Genomic DNA, 21433 nt, shown 5'->3' with positions numbered 1-21433 from the left:
ACAAAGAATACGTAAAATAGTAAAAAAAAAATTTAACATTTTTCCATTGCAAAATATGCACCATTTTGACCAATAATAAAGCATGTTCTCACCCTCCCCCTAGCCTCCCAAAGGATCAAAGGTGAAACACCTGATATGAAGCTGAACAAAACACTTCAGTTGACCTAAATAATTTTCACTAAGTTTATTTTTTTCACTTTGGCCGTAAAAGGCAAAGCCAGCTACTTGCACAACTTTATTTGTAAGCTTTCTCTTAGCTCCTGTGGAGGCCAGGTGCCTGCTGGCGGGGGACGGAATATGCCCCACGTCCCTTTTTCTCCATGGAACATGCCATTAATGACCCAGTTTTGCCGCGGGTTTCTAATGCTCTCACAAGCGTTAGCGGCATGAGGAGGCTTTGCATTTCCCCCACTAGGGCAGGTACCTGGTTGTGGCTGGATTCCACGGTAGTGCAAACATCTCACAAATCTAGTCAGAAATAATTGGGATAACAGGGACTCCTTAGTCTTCGTTCACTCGAGGGTCACAGGACGTCAGATTTGACTTTGCTATTGAAGTCAGCTAATGTACTGGAAACGCCTTCATTTTCTCCCTCTGGAGGCATGGGTTCAAATCTGTCATAAATTACAAGTGACACAGGTTCAGTAGTCTTAATTAAATCCCATGAGGTTATTTTTGTGTGTCAACACTCCCCTTCTCCTCCCTTCTGCACCGTTTGGAGCAGCCGAAGGGCAAGGAGGACTCCAGCACCATAGGTGGAAGTTCTCAGTGCGGCGTTCAACTGTGCAAGTTAGCTCAGCGCTGGGGATACGCCCAGACTCTTATCTGGCCTGGTATCAATCTTCCGTTGAACTTGTAGTGTATATTCTTCGTACATTTAAAGCATTCAGTTCTGTGCAAGATCATTATTCCTTGTAGGGAGATAACCGGCTATAGAGGATTTCTGTTATCTACAGCATCTCTCCAGCCTGGAAGTCATTGATTTCCGATCTGCTCTCTAAAGGTGCAGTATAGGGGTGATCAATGCTACAGTGCTGATGTGAATAAAGCGTGTCCCCTAATATGCATTATCAATGGCCCACTTCCTGATATCCTGAGCTGACCTGGTCATGACTGTCTCTTACACAGATAAATATGATGGCTGTTGCTAACATGGCTTGAAAGCCTTTAAAATAGGAACGAATCAGATTCAGCATAGCTTTTCAAGGGAGTGGCTAGGCCAATTCAAACCTCTTTTAAGCTAATGCGTTTGTAAAGGCACTATATGTTGCTAGCATTTGTCTTAGCTTGGATTTAAATTAAAAGCTTTAATTGGTCTGCTGATTTTCCTAGCAGCATGTTTAAAAAAGAAAAAAAAAAAAAAGCTGGGGGGGAAAAAAGGAGCCCCAAAACATGCCACTTAGAGAAGAACTGTTTAGAAAGCAGGTTTTTATTTAATAAACAGTGATCAATTGAATTGATTAACCATGAACACATTACAGCAGAGTTTGTTGTTGCTGCTGCTGATAATTGCAGTTCATGTGCATGAGAATATTAAATGGCTGTTTGCAGGATCATTTTCATGCTCTTTTCATTTAACAGAATGCAGAAAACAACAACTGTTGACAGTGATTTTGGTTAGGACTCAAGTGCTGCAGACTGTGCCCTCAGGATGCCTGTGCAATAACTCTATCAATTGTGGCCATTTACTCTGCACTTCCAGACATTTCTGCAAACCTTGCAGCTGTTTTTTTACTAATTCGCTTGGTAATTAGATCTTATCATGCTGGCTGCATGGCTTTACATAAACTGTAAGCATTTGGAGCTGCCATGTAAGATATTTTAGAGTTGTCTGTGTTGGTTTGCGCTGCTCTGCAAAGACCAAGGTGCTCTCAAAAAGCAGTAGAAATAGGGAAGCAGTTGTTAACAAATCAGCTCCTGCTGATTTAAGAAGGTTTCCATAGAGGAAAAGAGTTCCTTCGCTTAAATTAAGCACTGGAAGCCAAGGAGCATTGGTGGGTTTCATCCTGCTGGATGCTGAGCACAAACTGGGAGCTCTGCTTCTACCCTCTCCTTCACCCTCCAACACACATTTTGTTTTCAATAGGAGTTGAGGGCTTCAGTAAAAGTATGTTGTCACTTTAGATATCTCACTGATGTTAAGGAGAGGAATACCACAATCCTGTGAGCTCAGGGCAGGGAGTTGGTGTCAGTCATGCCCAAACAATATGGATGGAAAAACAGTGAGCTCTTTTGTGGCAGCAAGTCACACTGGAATGGCTTTATGCAGTGGTACGCGTAGTATGATTTGGGACCTGTGGATCTAGGAGCCACTACTGGTGGAAAGGCCTTACTTAGACCTATTGATCTCAAAGGAGAAAGTGCTCAGTCAGTGACTGCACAGCTGGGCCCTGTTCAAACATCATAGCATCTGGTGGTCTTCTTATACCAAAAGGAAAATATAAGTCATTCCTGTGCAAGCTAACAATTTGCAGTGAAAGAGTGAGATTGAGCATGGTGAGATTGTAGAACAAGCTTCTCTGTGACACATCAATACTGACTGGTGGGTCCAGCCACACCAAACCTCAGGGCAATAAGATGGGGAAGAAATACTTCAGCAGCTAGATGCAAGCCATCTCAGAGCCTGATGCAGCATTACCTAGGCAAAGAAATACTGCTTGCCAGTCCTGGGCTAACATGGCTAAACAGTGGTGAACCTCGTGGTGGTGGTTTGGGCCACGTGGGCTTACTGACATGGGCATCTCCCAGCAGTGGTCCCGCGGGATCCAGCTCCTGGTGTGGCATAGAACGGTTGCAGGTCAGAAGAGTGTCACACGTGCCCTTGATGACTGACAGCTAGCTATGAACTCTATTTTCAGATCACATCTTTGGTTCTGCCAGTTCTGTGCTGTGCCAGTGAGAGGCAGAATGTGGCTTAGTTCCAGGATTATTGTTTGCTGCCTGTAGATCACTTCAGTCACAATATGGTTTTCTGTTTTGTACTCTGCACGCTCTGCACTTGCCCCAGGAGTACGAGCTAGGCTGCGTGTGCTGCAGAAAAGTGTCTTTGCTCTTATGAATTGAGAGACGTACCCTGTAACATCAGTAAAGGTCCAATAAATAGCCACTTTGCGGGGTTTGCAGCTCTAGAGTTCCACCTAGTTACAGATGAAACTCAATTAACAGGACCCCGAAGAGAGTTTGAATGTAACAGATGTCACAGTAACGTATAACTCAGAAGCTTTTTTGTGTTTAAATGAATCATTACAAAATTTTGCAAGAAAAGGGTGCAAAAATATTATGGGAAGAGGCAGGTTTTCCAGATGGGCTTTGGTGGTTGTATCTGTCAGGTGATACTGGCAGATGCCATCGTAAAGATATTTTCACCACTTGTAAAGGCAGTAGTAGTAATGCAATAGCTGTGAGGGTCTGAAGAGGTATGCGAGGCAACATCCACAGGGAGAAGGGATAACTTTTATTAGATAACTGATACAGTTGGGAAAAAACCAGATAAACTTTTGAGGACAGGAACTGTACTTTCAGGAAGTTTTCTGGAGTTCTGGAAAGTTTCCACAGTTCCAGGGATATATGGGCTTTTGGAATTCACCTTTGGTAGCACAGTGAGTCTTTCAAAAGGAGGCTGTGGTTTTGGGCTTTTTTTTGAAGCAGATCTCCTATATCCTGTGGTGCTTAAATTGGTACTCCAGTTGAGGTGGTCTCTGAAGACTGACTAAGATCTGTCTGGGGCATGGTGAGAGAACACCTTTGGGACTCCTAGGGACAATGCCTTCAGAGGAACTTTTACCCTGACTCCCTGCTTGCCAGGAAGGATACTAATAAAAATGGCAGAGGTGGTTCCATTAGAAGCATTAGAAAAGTGTGCACAGGTGATCTTTTCTCCTCCAGTACTTCAAAAGAGTTGCTATAACATGTTTTATGCAGTATCACCCTCTCAGCGAAATCATGGCTATATCTTTGTACTTGTGCCAAAAATGACATTATGGGCCCATGGGTGAAATCACTGGATTTACACTGTAAAGTGTAATAATTTCAGAAACAGACAAATTTGGACCAAGTGAATATGCGCTGCATATATTTGTGTTACAGACTTGGCGTTTGCCAGGAGCTGATCCAATAATGCATATCTTAGAAACACCAGTGTGTCTAGTATATATGCATTTTATATTGCATGGACACCTTCAGGCTCAGTGCAGTAGAAATCTTAATGCTTTTGCCAACCTAGGTAAATGCAATAACTGGAAGACTGAGTGTATATAGATAGATAGATCGATCTAGGTATATCAGGTATTTGAAATTTCTTTGAGTCATAAAACCTTGGGAGGAGTTTAGCTTCAGTGTCAAGCTTTGATCCAAATATATACCAACTTTAGAAAAGTTTAGTTTGAAATCTTTAGATGAACACTACCATACCTCACAGATACATCCTCCAACCCACTAATGGCTGATGTGCTCATAAATTTCAGTGATGGTGGTGAAACAGGCACTGCAGGTAGATGGATCTCAGGACAACTGAATGGTGACAGCAGTATATGCCATTGGGACTTCAATAATAGCAGCAATAACAACAACAATAATATATATTTTTAAATTATTTTTTAAATAAGTGGGTTCAAGTATCTGTATAGCTGTTCTGCAGAACACACGGATAGCTATCCTGGCTCGGAACGAATGAGTTTGAAAGCTGGATGCACAACAAATTAATTACCCCAGGAAGCAAGCGCTTTAATTTTGAGGTAATGCTGTGCTCATACATGGCAAGGGCCGCTCTCTGTGCCATCCCGGGTCATTTGAGGTGACCTGGGATGAGTGTACATGGCAGGACAGGTTCCTGTGGATATGGTTCTCTGGTCCAAGCCTGGCACTTTAATCAGCTGGGCACACATCTCCCCTTGGCCGCACCGTACAGGCTGCAGTGGGGAGGGAGCCCTTTTTCCCATTATATGGGAGCATGTAGAGAGAGAATTTACTCCTCAGGTTCTGAAAGCTCTGTGTGAACTTCAATATGACGATGCCAATTTTAATCAAAGAAAAGTACTTTGGATGTCACCTGCATTTTTATCCAGTTCTCTTTGACAGAAATAGGATTTAGAGTTCTGCTACAGACAGAAAGGGCAGAAAAAAACACTTCTAGACTCATTTTGCTTGCTGTTATTCTGCTACCATAATTACCTCTAAACATAATTATGGGCAAGACAAATGATATTCTTAGCTTTGGTCTTTAAAGACAAGAGTTAATTTCAGGCTTTGACCAGAACTATGTTAATTAGCCTCTACTCACTCTCTTTGTATGGAAGTACATCACCCAGGACTTAGCATAGGTTGCCTTTCCTGTATCTTTGAGTAATGAAAGGACACGGCATGGCAACCAAATCAAGGGCTGCTGCATTAACAAGGCCACTTTTCTGCCCATTTATCATCTATTAAAGGTGCACTAGTTTGTAAAGTAACACCACCTTCAGCAGGGCCGCCAAGAACGGCTCCTCATTTATTTTCTGCATGGTTTAAGTTGGAGTTAGACCCACCTTGTAGCTCAGAGGTGACAGCCAGTAAGAAAAAGTACACTAATTGAGACATCTCAAGGGAGAAATAGAAGAAAACTGAAAAGGTAATTAGAATGAGAGGGTTTCAAGCTGGGTAAGTAAAATCGAATAGAGGTGCATATTAGGGGCTGTTACAGATGGAAAAGAAAGTACTTGGAGAATAAAAAAAGAAAAATGAATATTAGAGAACAGAGCACCCTTTTCACACTTGAAGAATAGAGGAGAGAGATAAAAAATAATGTAACAGTGGAGATACAGACTGGGGGGAAAAAAAGCTCCAGAAATATGAAGGACATATTTAAATGTAAGAGAGAAAGAACGGGGAAAAATAATAGAGCAGATCAATTACTAGAGCTGTAGCCAAGGAAGGAGAAACTGTCAAATGAATATTTCTGGAGCTGTGGAAAGGTCTCCTTCTTTTCCGGGGGATGTAGAGTGTGTTTGGTCTGTGTAGGAGGGGTTTCTTTCGGGGGCTAACTCAGTCTTTGAATTTGCTACAGTGTCAGTAGCCCAAATGGAGCGCTGGGGTGAATGCCCACCTGGGCAGAATTGGATTAATTAGAAGTTATTTGGCAGAGCTTATAGCTGATACCAGACCTTTGTCTAGTGGTTGAAGTTTTAGCCCCTCAGCAATGTTGCCTGTGTGTCTCTTCTGCTTTAATGTCAATAGTTAGGGACATGTTAAGGCCCAATCCCATTTTTTTTTCCCATTTTAAACCTTCCCTTACCTGCTGGAAAAGAATCACCTGGGTTACCCCCAGGTCATTTCCACCCCACACGCAGGGAAGCTGAAGTCACACTGCATTCCCTCAGGCAGATGTAAACCCAAACCAAAGCGGACAGTTGCATGAAGAGAGCCACTTTTCTGGCCAGGAGTGGAAGATAGCCATTGCTTTTCATTGTGGTCACAGCTGATTAGGCAGGATTTCCCCTTTTGGCCCCTCTGGAGGCAGAAGGCTGGAAGTGAAGATGATCTTCATTGGTAAGTAGAGGAGATGGAGCGTGGCTTCCTCTGGCTGTGGGGCAGGAAGGTGGGACCCCAGAACCAGGGCCATCACAGGTGAGTTGTTAACCCTAAAACACCCATGATCTCAATAGCTGGTGGGCTGGAAGGACCGAAGTATATCTCTGCCTCGCAAGGAAGTGCTGCACAGAGGTATCTGAGCGAACCCCAAACAAGAAAATCATGCTTACATCCTCAAGTAAATGATTGCAGGGAAATCAATAGGAGTTATGTGTGTGGCTGTCTTCGTGGGACTGGACCAGCAGGATTTGTTCACATTAGAACTTGTTTCTACAATGTAATGTACAGGAGCCGATACATTTAACACTGTTTTTAGTTACTAAGTTGTATCCTTGAAATTAATATTCACTTACTGTGGAAATGGAATTTTCCGATCCAAGTACACCATTTGTGGTTTTAATTGTTAGTCTCACTACAGCATTTTCTGTACACATTGTCTGTTAGATTTTTCTTTTATAAGCTTCACTGATAAAATAGTCAGAAAAGGGTCTGTTGTTTCATAAAAATTGTACGGGCTTCTGCTGAAGATTTTGAAAACTCTGATGCTGTTAATAACATGCTGGCATTTTTTAGGTGCTGCAATTTTCTGAGCACTTGATCAAAACCTATTTTCATGTTTCCATTTTAATTTTTTTTTTTACTTAAAAAAATTAGCCCAAGAACTGGAAACCATAAGAATTTTAATTACATTTCAGAGCCTGATTCTGTTCTTCCTAAGGAGCAACTAAAAACAGTTGAAAATTTACTAAAATTGAGAGAAGAAACAACATCCCAAAATTTAAAAAAGGTAAAAATCCCCAGACACTTCAAAGACAAAATGTATCATCAAACTAAAACAAAACAGAAAACCAGACCATGAAGTTAGACATACCCTGGCTATTCCCATTATTATAAAAGCCATTTGTATGGCAGCAGCGTTCATGAACCGTCAGGGTTGCAGCATTTGGTACTAGATACTGTCCAAAGGAAGAAAGAAAATGTACATCTTCACCCCAAGTTAATTATCTTCGTTATGGAAATGCTCTAACCATATAGTTCCAGGCTAACAAATGAATCTGTACTTTTCTTTTGCAAGACACAGCCAGCCTTCTGCATAAGGAAACAGGGGCAAGTTCTGTAGAAAATGACAGCGCTTTTAGTACCAGAGTTTCAAAGATCACAAACTCACTCTAAGGACTTGAAAAATAAAGAAAACCCTGTGACAGAGAATATTCTTCATTCATCATTTGAAACCCTGCCTCTGAAAGTGCTAAGAACAAATTATTTTCAATATGGCTTAGCCCCAGGGGACTTGATAAAAGGGGCTTTTCTTTTCCAGCTGGCTAATGAAACGTGGTCTGCAGAAGACCTTAGTGACTTGGATGGCAGTTCTGAGACTCCCCCAGACCCAGCAAACTTTTCTGATCCAAGGAAACAAGAAACAAAGATGTGTCACAGGCCTGAAGGAATATGGGAGCTGGGTAGACAGTGCTCATTCATCAGCTCTGTAAGCCTGGAAATCTCCCGGGGAAAGGTGGAAAACAAATTAATATCCCGTCTCCAAGCTCCTGTAGGTTCTCCAGTGCTCAACTGTTCTGAGTAAGGAAAGCAGCTTTCATAGTTGGGAGAGATCTGTCTCGCTCCCACTCCAGATAGAGTTACACAGATGGTTTTCTCTAGAAGGGAGCTAGTGAGGAGCTAGCATTCTTATGCAGAGCCTGTTTTACCAGTGCTAAATGGGCATTTACCAGAGCCACCTTCTCAAGTCGGTGTTGAAGATTTGGCATTTACAAAGTTGGCTTTCCTTCCTTCCTCTTTTGTCACCTCCCTTAAAAAATGCCCTATTCTATTCCTTGTGGACATTTCCTCCTGACACCAGCTGGTGATCCGCTTGCAAGCAAGAAGACTGATAGCTCTGAGAAAAGGCAGCAACCAGCAGTCCCATGAGTGACTGGTTTTCAAATGAAGGAGTCCTGCATGTAGAAATTGTTTTCTTTCCTGTCAACAATTTTCTTATCTGTTTGCTTATGCTGCTCTAGGGTGGCCCCTTAGACTATGTGGCCAGTAAGCGCATGGGATTTATTTGAATAGACTTTTGTTTCCTTCAGTATTGGTCCATGCAATTAAACCACTAATACCACTGCAGATGGCTATAGGTATCTATATGTATATATCTGTATATAGGTAAATTCAAATTAGCTGTATTATCGATAATGATCAATTCAGGTCATTCCATCTTCAACAGTCACTGCTTGGTTGCTCTCACAAAAAATCTGAATTGGAGCAACATGTGTCAGAATAGACCCAAAGTATTTCAAGGTTCATTTATGGTCCAATTTAATCACGGAGTTGCTAAATGAACTTCACTGTTCTTAGAGTAGACATCTGCCTGGCAGGGATTGCAACCCTGTCACCAGACTGTCCCTGTTAACATTCTTTTTGCGTGGAAGCTGTGAGCCACATTCCTTGAAAGTACCTCATTTTTCCAGCTGCTTCTTGTTATCTGTGTTTCTGGTAAGAAATTTCATCAATTATTTCCTGATAGTGGAATTCTGCTTTCTAGTCGGGTTTATTTTCTTATGTACGGTATAATAATTTGGGTTTAATTTCTTATGTATGATATATGTATAAAATGTGTATATATGTTTATGTACTTTTTTTTTCCATGCCGTGATATTGCTGTCTCGGTCGGTCCGTGTTCAGATCTAGGCAGACAAATGAGATGAACAAATGGAAACCAGTATCATTAAATATCCCCCAGAGCTTCACCCAAATGTTTTAAACAGGTTGAGAGAACAGATAACACATGCCCTCCCCGACTTCACTGCTTGGGGGGCGATACACACTATGGCGTGTATGGGAGTTTGATGCCCTTCAGCAGATAATCTTGCCATTTCTCATCACCTGTCTGTTTTTTTTTGAATTCTGCTTGTCCTTTTTAAAAGTTTAGCTGAAACAACATAATGAATCAGGCTTTACGGTCCAATAATAGTTACTAATACTGGGCACCACTGCCTGCCATCCTGTTCATTCCTAGATACCTGGCTGCCTTAGCTTTTCTGTCTCTTTTTTTTTTTTTTTTAAGCAGTGGGAAAAACACCTGAATAATTCAGCAAGAACCTTTTACATTATGAAAAATATAATCAGCTGGCAAGGGTGAGATATCTTATTTCTCCAGGATGCTAACTCAAGTATTACAAGTGACTGCAAGATTAATGCCAAAACGCAGTAGGTGTGGATACACATTTTCCTCGTTGTTCAGGGCAGTCTCATCCTGCACGGAGGGATAAGAGAAGACGGTATATTCCTCACCATGCCTACCTAATGCCATTTAATAATTTAAATCCATTAATCGGTTAAGACTTAGTGTTGCTTGACTCACCACCACCAAGTGGAGTGTTTTTCTGGGCTAAATAAAAGATCTTAAAATATTGTCTTCTTGCAAGGGAACTGAAGGTGCCACAGCTTTCTTCATAAGAGGCTTCAGGTTTTATTGGGGGGGTGCATGTTACTATGCCAAAAGTGCTTAAGTAAACAATAATATCCGTACATCATAAGTAGATCCCTGAGAATATTAGCTGTTTATTTCACTGACATACTCTGAAGAGTCTATGGGGGGCTTTTTCAAGAGTCAGGACCTCAATGTAATATACAAGCTTTGATTCTGATATTTCCCTTGATAACTGTGCTCTACCGTATTGGGGTCGGAAGTCAGCAAAGGTTCATTGGCTATTGTAATGCTCACTGTCACCAGTAATAAGTACAAAGGACCTGCTTTAAAAGCTGGCTTATAAAACTTTAAGGAAACTTGGATTGCTTAAGTGAACTTCCAAGGCTCTTCAGGGGCCAAGTGCACTTTGGTTGTCTACTTATATTAATTTCACAGAGTTTAAAGGGTCAAGCAATGCAGTTGGTGATGCTTATTAATTTATGAAACACAGAATCTTGCACTATCTTGCTTTGACCACTTTCGCTCTCCTTTTAGAAAATTTAATATACATTAAAGCTTGCTAGACAAGGGTGCCCTAAAGGATTAAGCCCAAAGTTCACAGCTGGACTAAAAGGTTCAAAGACGTCGTATCTGCAACACTGATTTGATTCCAAGTGACGTTCAAACAACGGAATCAAATTGTAGATGTTTGAATGTGTAAGGAAACAGCAATTAGAGGAATACCACAGAACAGCAAAGGATTAGGATTTATTTTCCTTAAAATGGTAAAACTGATTACAGTCTTTTTCTTTCGTGGGGGGATGTGTTTGATCACATCAGCTTTTAGGGTCAGTGGTTGTCAAGAACATAGTTTGGTGTTACAACACAGCTTGCCAAGCTCTAAATGTTTGTATATACCTAGTAACTTTGCAGAATATATTTGATTGTTGTGGTGATGCTGAACTGAGTTCTGGGTAGGAAAATATTAGCCGGAAGGGAAGAAGGAAAAGAGAAATGGATAGCTGCTGAAGTAACAGGATTAGGATTTAGAAACCTGACATAATCCTATTCAGGGGTATTTCTGCATTCTGTTTACTTGCTTTTGAATTGCTTTGGTGTCTTGTCCAAGGGAGATAATTCCAGAAGTCATTCACACCCAGGCTGCAAATTCGATACTGCATTCAGATGACAAATGGAGTGTGATTGCAAAGCTACCCAGAAAATTGGAAATCAAATTGGCTGTGATGGTTGGTCTATGTGGTCTCCTTTTGGAATCAACAAGGGGGAGAAGGAAATGAAGGACAGGAAAATGAAGTGTGTCCTACTGTACAGAAGATGAGTTTATTTAGCCAGGGTTGGTAAAGGGGGAGGCAAATTTCACGTTATGTCAGCTCTGATTCCTGAGGCCTTAGGGAACAGACACCTTGAGGAAGTGGTTGTACTTCACTGGAAATTTGCTGTTGCAAAGAGAGACTCTAAATCCTGTAAGGGAGCCCCAGTGGTGAAGACTGTTTACGTTGCAGCTGGGCCCAAACAGCCTCGGATAACATTGTGGGGCCCTGCGGTGCATCACATGCTGGGAGAAAATCTGTGGCTGGAGAGAATTCATAGTTTTCATGAGTGAAAAAGGAGAAAAATGTGGGCAGGCAAAACAGCTGGGAAGAATTTTGTGTGATCCGTGGCACTTAGTTTCCAGCCAGAGAACAGAATTCACATGTCCAGGACTTCAGCAGCCTTACCCTTGCATTTTAAACCCTTCAAACAGAGAGAACAGTACAGAAAATCCCATAGGATACATGAGAAAGGGGGTTGTGCTGAATTGGTTATCGTTTCTTTGCATTTACTTGCTAACAAAAGTTATTTTTCTCATAGAATGACCTCTGAGATTTTATACTATGGGGTATTTGGTTTAAAATGTACTGTAACCTTTTTTTTTAATTGATCAGGTCAGCCTTGAACACTCAAAGAAAAATCTGCCTGCTCTGAATATTGCCTGAGGATTTAGAAAGGTCTTTCTTGGAAACAGAAGAATGAGATGAAACAATCATCTGTAAAGCATGGTAAGAGAGAAAAAGAATAAAGGAACGGGTTATGTTTGACTTGTCTTCTTCCAAGGGACGATTTTTTCTGTTTTTTAGAGTAGGCTTCAGATGTGGGAGATGTTGTGGGAGCTGGTCTGTACAGTTTTAAGATGCAGGTTTATCATGGCACCTCTGCAGGCCCTGTAGCCTCTGCAGACCCATCTATAGTCACGTGCACCTTGTGCAACGCAGGGGAGAGAATCTTAGAGGATCTCATCTTTCTCCTCGCTGTCCTCCATTGGTCTTTGTCACATATGGGGGAGAGAGAGAGAGGATCTAAGAGATGAACTGGACCTGAGCTGACCAGCTGACTTTGTCCAAGGAGTAAGTAGTATAAGAAGGAAGTATGTTTGGAGGTATAATTGTCTTCCTGGTGTTTCACAAACACTGATTGCTTTGGTATGTGAAGGAGCCCTGAAATACTGCATTTGCCATTCACTCTGTTAGGAACTGAAAAGCTGGTTGTCTGAGACCAGAAATGAATGACCGCCATTGGTTCTCATGCTGCTCAATGCATTTCCAGTGACTTGCTAGAACAAGTTTCATAACATGGGCAATTTTTCTCTGGCTCTGGTAACTCGTAAGCAAAAAAAAAATTTCTTTGTTTGGCAACTTGACTTGCAGTAAGACTCTGTTATTTACCACTTGAGTTGTAGGAGAAACTTTCCTAATGACAGGTGTCAATCAAGTAAATGTTTGCTGTCTCCCACCTGAGCAGTAGCAACACTAAAATTTCAGCTGTGTCATTAATAAACAAGGAGCTAATGGATGTGAGAGCAATAGAAACCCTATGATCACTTACTCTGAAAGGGATGATTGTCAGTCACACCTAGATGGCATCTGCTTGCAGATATAATGAAGAAAGATTATCATTGCTGTAAGTGACTGCAGCGACTCTGGTCTGCAAATAATAAAGTAATTGTCACAGTGATTGGACCTGCCTCCCAGGTGCTAACAATGTTAATTGATATCTCAGTGGTATTTTGGGTCTCATTTATGTGACTGCAATAGAAAACTAGAAGAAAAGGACCCTTCTTTTTTGTGACATAATCAATTTCGTGCCATTCTCTGCAGTTCTAAACTGAAAACTCCGTTAGTCATGACCAAAGTCAGCTTATTTGTGCACCAATGACTCAGAGAAGAAGCAGTGAAAGACCTTTAAAGCAAAGATCTTGGTTTACTATTGATACACCTACATAAACTTTGACTATATATGAGTTTCCTCCAGTACCATTTTCGGATCCTATTGGGGGGTGGGGGGGAGTGATGCTAGCTATGAGCGTGAGCCATTAGCTGGATACTGTGGAAATGTAGAAATAAAATGTTCTCTTAGTATCCCAGCTTTTTCTGGGGTGCTAGTGCCTGTTAGGAATTGTGCAGGGTACACGGAATCCTTCTGTGCCTGTCCTTACTTGCCTTAATTTGTAGCTTCAATTAAAGGTGTTTGAAAGGAGCTTAGATATATGGCCCCATCTTCATAGGAAGGGACAAATGTGAAAAACAAAATGGACCAGCCATGTTCTACTGGAGTGTAGCTAAATTTAGAAGCAAGGAGACTTCAAGACATCCTTCTCTTTTACAGATCCAATCAAGCATCCCAAAGGCTGCCTTGTTTAGCTGGCAGCTGCCCCTGGTTGTCCTAAGTAGGATGGCTTGGGTAGCAGACTGGAAAATATAAAAGGCGCAAAAGAAGTCTCTGGCTTTTAAATCCTTTTAACACCCCCAAATTTCTGTTGTAGTCATGGATGATACAGTGTAGAGTTGATAAATTCACCTGCTTTTATATCGGGCAGGTGCAAAAGCTCTGGGTTTTGCCTTGGATTTCTTGCCTTGGTGAGCATATTCCAGCTCAGTCCAGAACAAAGAGCTAAATCCTGCTGAAACAATCCGTCCCCAGGGGCTTTAGGCTATTGTCTCTAATGTACATATAAAAGTCAGTCATACCAGCTGCAGATGAAATCACAGATGAAATCTTACTAATTAATTGCATGAACTTTGTTTCTGCCTGGTTTGAGATTCTCTGAGCCTTGCATAACTATCTGGGCACCCATACTGTACACCTCAACAGGGCTGTTGATTTTCCAAGGAAGACTAGCAATTTTTGTGCCTAAAATAGCCATGCAATTACTTCTGCTCACATGGTCTCACAGTAGCAAAATGGTTTCTGAAAACTGGTTTTGCTCACATGTGATTGAAAAGTTGCCCTACATTGTTCTGCCAAGTTAGGCACCGATTCAGGTTTATGACCATATCATTAATATTTTAGTCCCGCATCAGTAACTGGTTGCTATTAATATGTAGTGAAACAGCGATATAAAAAGAGAGATGTTCCCAATCATTTGGCAGAGTTTGCATTACAGCTGGATGAAATTTATAACACATCCTCTGCAACCTACTGCTCTGAACTCCTGTTATTAATTTCTGCTGTGTTTATTTCTCCTTTATGTTCACTTTGGGCAATATTCTATCAAGTTTCCTGGCAAGCACAACAGTGGATATAGCTAATTTCAGCTGACTGCAGGAGAAGGACTATGTAGAAAGTGAATTTTGAATTAGCACTAGTATTTGCAGCAGAAATCTCCCCCTGAGAAGTCTATTCCCCTCAGCCTGGCATCAGCAGCACTTAAGTGTGTGTGAATAGCCCTATTGACTTCAGGGGGACAGCTGTTTAATTACCTTCCTGAATCAAGGCTAGGACCAGGAAACAAGCCCCTGGCATACGACCTGGGTGCCCACTCAAACGGCTTGTCCCCTGACTGCTGAACTTCTGTGAGCGACCCACAGACTGTTTGAATAGGTAATTTGGCAAATACTTTCCAGTTAAGAATAAATTTGAGGAAATAATCATTTGACACACAAAGAGAGGTGAAATTTGTGCAGTGTATTTTTCATGACGAGGCAGCTATTGCCCGGATTTATTCAGCCTGCTTGCCTCTTCCTGTTTCAGTACTCCCAGCAATCACATTTTTTCCCCACGTTTTATTTAGCAACTCTGAAATGACAGGTCTCTTGCCTTTCTACCAGGAGAGCGGTATGCTGTACACAGCGTGCTGTACACAGGAGGAGGAGGATAAAGAATGACATGCTACTCTGTAAGTTACAACTATTTTTTTTCAGACCTGCATCTGCTCTTGTCCCTCTTCTGTTCTCAGATCACTCTTTGGCTTCCCTTAGGAATCCAGCTGTGTCATCACATTGTGTGGCATCCTAATATTTCATACTAAGCTGTAAGCCAATTAGGAATGACTACTTACCATGCTGAATCATAGGAAGAGGAAAGGATAATGTGTCCTTCATATAACGAACCTCCTCTTTTTTGGCAAGACAGATCACCCACACATTAAATTTATAAACCCTATGGCTTTTCACTCTACCCAATTAGGAGGCAGCTTCCTTTCACACTGCTGCAATATTTTAACGGACTTGTTTACAGATGGATGCTTATTAAATGTGCTGACCTGCTACCATTATAACTCATACCACCTTTCATCTTCAGATACTGAAACACTGGACAAAACTTGATGTTGTAATCACCTTTAACAGAATGAGAAGACGAGAGCAGCAAAATATAAATACCTTGTCCTGAGTTCCTAAATGAACTGGTGACCCTGGATGAGGGTATAAACATTATCACAGGCCACCCAGAGTTGAGGGAGATGTTGACTGAAGTCAAACCGTAAAGTAAAGCCTGTTATATCTGAAAGGAAGAAGGATGAACCATTGATGTGTATTTGGGAATGCGTGAAGTGTCTAGTAATGAGCATCAGAGAGAAAGATATTAAAATTTATTTCCCATGCTGAAGTAATTAATGGGCTATTATGCCAGGTGTCTAAGCTGCCTGGAGGTCTGGGATAAATAGTGTTCCAGCAAAGGATGCAAAATATGATCTAAGATTAAATGGAACCACGTTAGTTCTAGTGGAGCACTTAGGATGCCCCCTTCTTCCAATTGCTGTTTCTTTTTCCCCAACTCCTAAGTAGCTATTGATAGTATTTATTGTCTTGGAAGAGACGTAGTCCTTTAAATTTGTCATTGGATCCTAGCAGTACTGCAAACTGAAGACTCCGGTGGCCTGTGTCTGGTACCTGCCATCTTTCAAATCTTGTTAGTTTTCACTGCAAAGCAAGCAGGGCAGCACCCTCACCCCACAGAAGTCAGTTAACTACTGCTCTCAGGCAATAGATTTTGTGTACAAAGTCACATTAGGGATTGCATTCAGATAAGAGCCCTGGCTGCTGATACATCCAGGAAGAAAGGATGGCCCTGGATTCAGCTTCCAAACTGCATTTCCCAAACAAAGTCCAGCCATTTTTGTTGCTTCTGCCACCAACAGATGCTAATAGAGGTTGTAGCTGAAAAAAGATGTGGGAGCCTCTGGTTTAAGGCTTTTTCAGCAAGGTCCAGCCATACCCTGCTAGGGTTCAATTTGCTGCTTTGCTGATAACATCCTCTTGCTTTTCCTCACAAATACCTCTGGGACAACATGTTCTCCCACAACCTGCTGGGAAAGACCTGGGCTGAATCACAGCACTAATATTTGTGGCTGAAAGCATAGGTGCAGGCAGCTATAGAGAATCAGGGGGATCCTGCTTTGCTTTCCAGGGTAACTAATTGCACCTGTGCTGAGCATGTTTGAGGGTTCAGATATAAGTGGTGAATTCTGATGGTAAGGTAGGGTTAGGGGTGTTACAGCATAGGAGCTTTTGCAAGTAGAAGGCAAAGGATTATGGTATTTTTCTTGCTAAAAGAAATCTTCAGTAAGTTGAAGTTAGTTTTGCTGTAAAGGTTTTTTGCTTTATCTGAAATAATACTTGTTTTATAAATGTAGGGATTTAGAAACCTCTTGGCCTTCAAGAGAAAACTGCCTGTTTAGGAACCGTACCTTTTTGTATTGTTATTCAAAAATGTCTCAGTTAATCATTGCTAAAGGCCTTGCCAGCCTGTGTTGCAAGCTCCTTTTTTAAAAAATGCAGCACGTATATAATTCATGTGGCTCCTCTCCACATAGATAAGGACTCGTCTCAAATGTCAGGGTGGGGGCGGAAAGGATACCTGACCCAGAGGGCAAGAATATTGAATGCACTGGTGTTGGACTTGACATTCCCCTAGTATTCACTGTGATAACATCAATCTCAAGGAACCCTCCTGGTATAAATACAGAGCTGCTGCATTTAATACATATTTCCAAAGGAATTTCATAGTAATTGAGCATTAAATGATGTCCACTTATCGTAAAGTGTAACTGTTTTTATTAAAAATTATAAATGGGCTTCAGCAGAACAGAATATACCAGATTCATGCCACCATCTCTATTAGTCTTTATGTTATAATTGTCATTGACTACCTTTACTATATTATTTCCAGACAGTTCATAATTTTCCCAACTGTACAAATGAAGATTTGTGAGCAAAGAAAGGCACTGACTGGGTTATGTCATGCCATTGATTTTTATTTTCTTTCTTTTACAGAATACACTTAAAAATCTTGCTATCTCTGTAACGGGCCTTATTAGCACTCGGAGGAGCTGGCATGAGTTGGATGGCAGTAGCACGTGCCATTCTGCTGTGCTAGAAATCTCAGCTCGTGGAGAAGGAGATGTCAGCGCTGACCTTGGGATAAATCTGCTGGATGTCCAGGTATGACCCAGGCAGTCAGGATTTGGGGGTCTTGCCCAGTGCGTGGGTTGGAGTGAACCATTACAAATCTATATCTGCAAAAGAAACAGTGTCCTGAGGACTGCTCAAAGGGAACTAGGCTGCCTGTTTTGCAGGCAGGGCAGTGCCTGTGTGGGAAACTGTGTCTCATTCAATAACACTTAATCCTGAGAAAGATGATAGCAAATATTGGCATTTCCCTTCTATAAAGACGATGGCTTTTGCACAGGTTATCAAAGCACCTACCCACATAGCCTGTCTTCACTGCGGCTTTCAAAGCTTTTCAAGTTTGAAGAACAAAAACCTAAGTGAATGATGAGGGTTTGGTTCAGTTTGTGGGGATTGTTGGTTATTTCACCTTGCTGGTTTTTGTCATTTGGGGATGCTTACACGTTAAAAATTCCTGAAAAATGGGTTAACTATAAAATGGTTTTTAAGATGGAAAAAGAATAAGATTTGAAAGTTGAAAACTGATATTTATTTGCAAAATTTGACCCAAATCTATTAATTAATTTAGTCCTCCTGAGACTGTAAAAGAGGTAATTAGGTGTGCACAGCAGAAATGATCTTACAGAACATTGCTATTCTATTTTATTGTTGTTTAACAACAAATAATGAGCCACCAAGAAATAGGAGGGGAACTGTGAATGGAAGTTATGGCAAGAATCATTATTTCTGTGTATATTCTTGAGGCTTGAATGAAATGGCATGTGTGGGCTAGAAATACAGACCTTCCCATCCGTGGCTGATTCAATCAAGTCTGGTACGGTAGTATTTACCTTTTGGATGCCTGTGTCTTTTATTGGATCTTGATGCATCATCTAGGTCAGATTACTGGTTTGGTTTTTTAATTAGCAGGGCTTCACTGTGGCCTGTTTGTCTCTCCTGCTGATCTCTGCATTATCTGCAGAAACACAGCCCCACAGGAATCACAGAATCACAGAACGGTAGGGGTTGGAAGGGACCTCTGGAGATCATCTTGTCCAACTCCCCTGCTTGAGCAGGCACACCCAGAGCAGGGGGCACAGGACTGCGTCAGGTGGGCTTTGAATATTTGCAGAGAAGGAGACTCCACACCCTCTCTGGGCAGCCTGTGCCACTGCTCTGTCACCCTCAAAGTAAAGAAGTTTTACCTCATATTCAGGTGGAACTTCCTGTGTTGCAATTTGTGCCCATCGCCCCTTGGCCTGTCATTGGGCACCACTGAAAAGAATCTGGCCCCATCCTCCTGACACCTGCCCTTCAGATATTTATAAGCATTGATAAGATCCCCCCTCAGTCTTCTCTTCTCCAGGCCGAACAAACCCAGGTGTCTCAGCCTTTCCTCATAAGAGAGGTGCTCCAGTCCCCTGATCATCTTGGTAGCTCTCCACTGGACTCTCTCTGGTAGTTGCCTTTACTGAACTGGGGGGCCCAGAACTGGATGCAGCACTCCAGATGTGGCCTCACTAGGGTGGAGTAGAGGGGGAGGATAACCTCCCTCGACCTGCTGGCCACACCCCTTTTAATGCACCCCAGGATACCGTTGGCCTTCTTGGCCACAAGGGCATGTTGCTGGCTCATGGTCAACTTGCTGTGCACCAGCACTCCCAGGTCCTTCTCAGCAGTGCTCCTTTCCAGTGGGTCAAGCCCTGGCCTGTACTGGTGCATGGGGTTGTTCATTCCTTCCCAGGTGCGGGACCTTACACTTGCTTTTGTTGAATTCCATGAGGTTCCCCTCGGCCCAGCTCTCCAACCTGTCCAGGTCTTGGTGAATGTCAGCACAGCCATTCAGCTGTGTATCAGTCACTCCTCAGGTGTATCAGCCGCTCCTCCCAGTTTTGTATCATCAGCGAACTTGCTGAGGGTACACTCTGTCCCTTCAACCAGGTCATTGATGAATACCTTGAACAGGACTGGACCCAGCACAGACCCCTGGGGAACACCACTGGTGACAGGCCTCCAGCCAGACTCTGCACCACTGATCACGACCCTCTGAGTTCTGCCCTTCAGCCAGTTCTCTGTCCACCACACTGTCCACTCACCCAACCCACCCTTCCTAAGCTTACCTATGAGGATGTTATGGGAGACAGTGTCAAATGCCTTGCTGAAGTCGAGGTAAGCAACAGCCACAGCTCTCCCTTCAGCTACCCAGACAGTCATAGAAGGCTATCAGGTTGGTCAAGCATGATCTCTCCTTGGTGAATCCATGCTGACTGCTTCTGATAATCTTTTCTTCTACATGACTGGAGATGACCTCCAGAATTAACTTTTCCATCACCTTTCTGGGGATGGAGGTGAGGCTGACTGGCCTATAGTTTCCCGGGTCCTCCTTCTTGCCCTTTTTGAAGACTGGAGTGACATTGGCTACCCTCCAGTCCTCCGGCACCTCTGCTGTCCTCCATGACCTTTCAAAGGTGATGGAGAGTGGCTTGTGGGTGCATCTTATTGGGGCCAAAGGATTTGTGAGGATCCAGTTTGCCTAAATGATCTCTAACCCAATCCTCCTCAGTCAAGGGGATTCTTTTCTCCAGATTTTCTCTCTCGCTTCTGGGGGCTGGGATGCCTGAGGGCCAGCCTTAGCAGTAAAGACTGAAGCAAAGAAGGCATTCAATAACTCTGCCTTCTCTGCATCCTGTGTCACCAGGGCACTCACCTCATTCAGCAGTGGGCCCACAGTTTCCCCACTCTTTCTTTTACTACTGATGTATTTGAAGGAGCCCTTCCTGTTATCCTTGACATCCCTTGCCAGATTTAGTCCAAGTGGGCCTTGGTGTTCCTTGTTGCATTTCTGCATACCCTGACAATGTTCCTATATTCCTCCCAAGTGGCCAGTCCCTTTTTCCACATACAGCATACCTCCTTCTTCCATTTGAGTCTTTCTAGAAGCTCTTTGCTCATCCATGCGGGTCTCCTGGCTCTTTGCTTGTCTTCTTTCTCATAGGGAGGCACTGATGTTGAGCTTGGAGGAAGTGGTCCTTGCATACTGACCAGCTCTCTTGGACCTCCATGCCTTCTGGAGCTCTAACCCATGAAATTCCTTCATGAAGAGGCCAAAGTTAGCTCTCTGAAGTCCAGGGTTATAATCCTATTTGTTGCCCTGCTTCTACCGTGCAGGGTTATAATCCTATTTGTTGCCCTGCTTCTACCATCCTGAACTCCACCACCATCTCATGGTCACTGCAGCCAAGGCTACCCCAACCCTCACATCCTTGGACCAGACCTTCTTTTTTTGTTAGTATATGGTCCAGCAGTACATCTCACCTTGTTGGCTCCTCTAGCACCTGTGTCAAAAAGTTATCCTCGATGGTCTACAGGAACCTCTTGGATTGTGTACACCTTGCCATGTTGCTTTTCCAGCAAATATCTGGGAAATACCATGAGAACCAGGGCCTGCCATTGTGAGGCTACTTCCAGCTGTATGTAGAAGGCCTTGTCGACTTCCTCTTCTTGATCAGGTGGCCTATAGCAAGCACCCACAACAGTGTCACCCATATTTGTCTGCCCCTTAATTTTTACCCATAAGCTCTTGACTCATTCTTCCTCCATCCCAAGGCAGAGCTCGATACATTCCAGTTGCTCCCTCACATAAAAAGCAACTCCCTCACGTCACTGGTCTGTCTTTCCTAAAAAGCACGCAGCCATCCATGACAGCATTCCAGTCATGCGAGCTGTCCCACCATGTCTCTGTAACTGCAATGAGACCATGGCCCTGTGACCGCATGCAGATCTCTAGTTCCTTCTG

At 42.6% G+C, this 21433-nt stretch overlaps 1 long non-coding RNA gene across 1 annotated transcript in view; it reads left to right on the top strand.

Annotated features, from left to right (window-relative positions):
• The window catches only part of LOC142060440 (uncharacterized), a 148947-nt gene that overhangs the window by 44529 nt on the left and 82985 nt on the right, over positions 1-21433 (top strand). Inside the window, exons 3-5 of the long non-coding RNA XR_012661749.1 lie at positions 11920-12033; positions 15079-15146; positions 17524-17691. This is a non-coding gene — a long non-coding RNA (uncharacterized LOC142060440). The remainder of the gene's footprint in view (positions 1-11919; positions 12034-15078; positions 15147-17523; positions 17692-21433) is intronic.

This window comes from Phalacrocorax aristotelis, chromosome 7 (assembly GCF_949628215.1).
Source record: "Phalacrocorax aristotelis chromosome 7, bGulAri2.1, whole genome shotgun sequence".
Taxonomy (NCBI): domain Eukaryota; kingdom Metazoa; phylum Chordata; class Aves; order Suliformes; family Phalacrocoracidae; genus Phalacrocorax; species Phalacrocorax aristotelis.
This window is presented reverse-complemented; position numbering and strand designations above follow the sequence as displayed.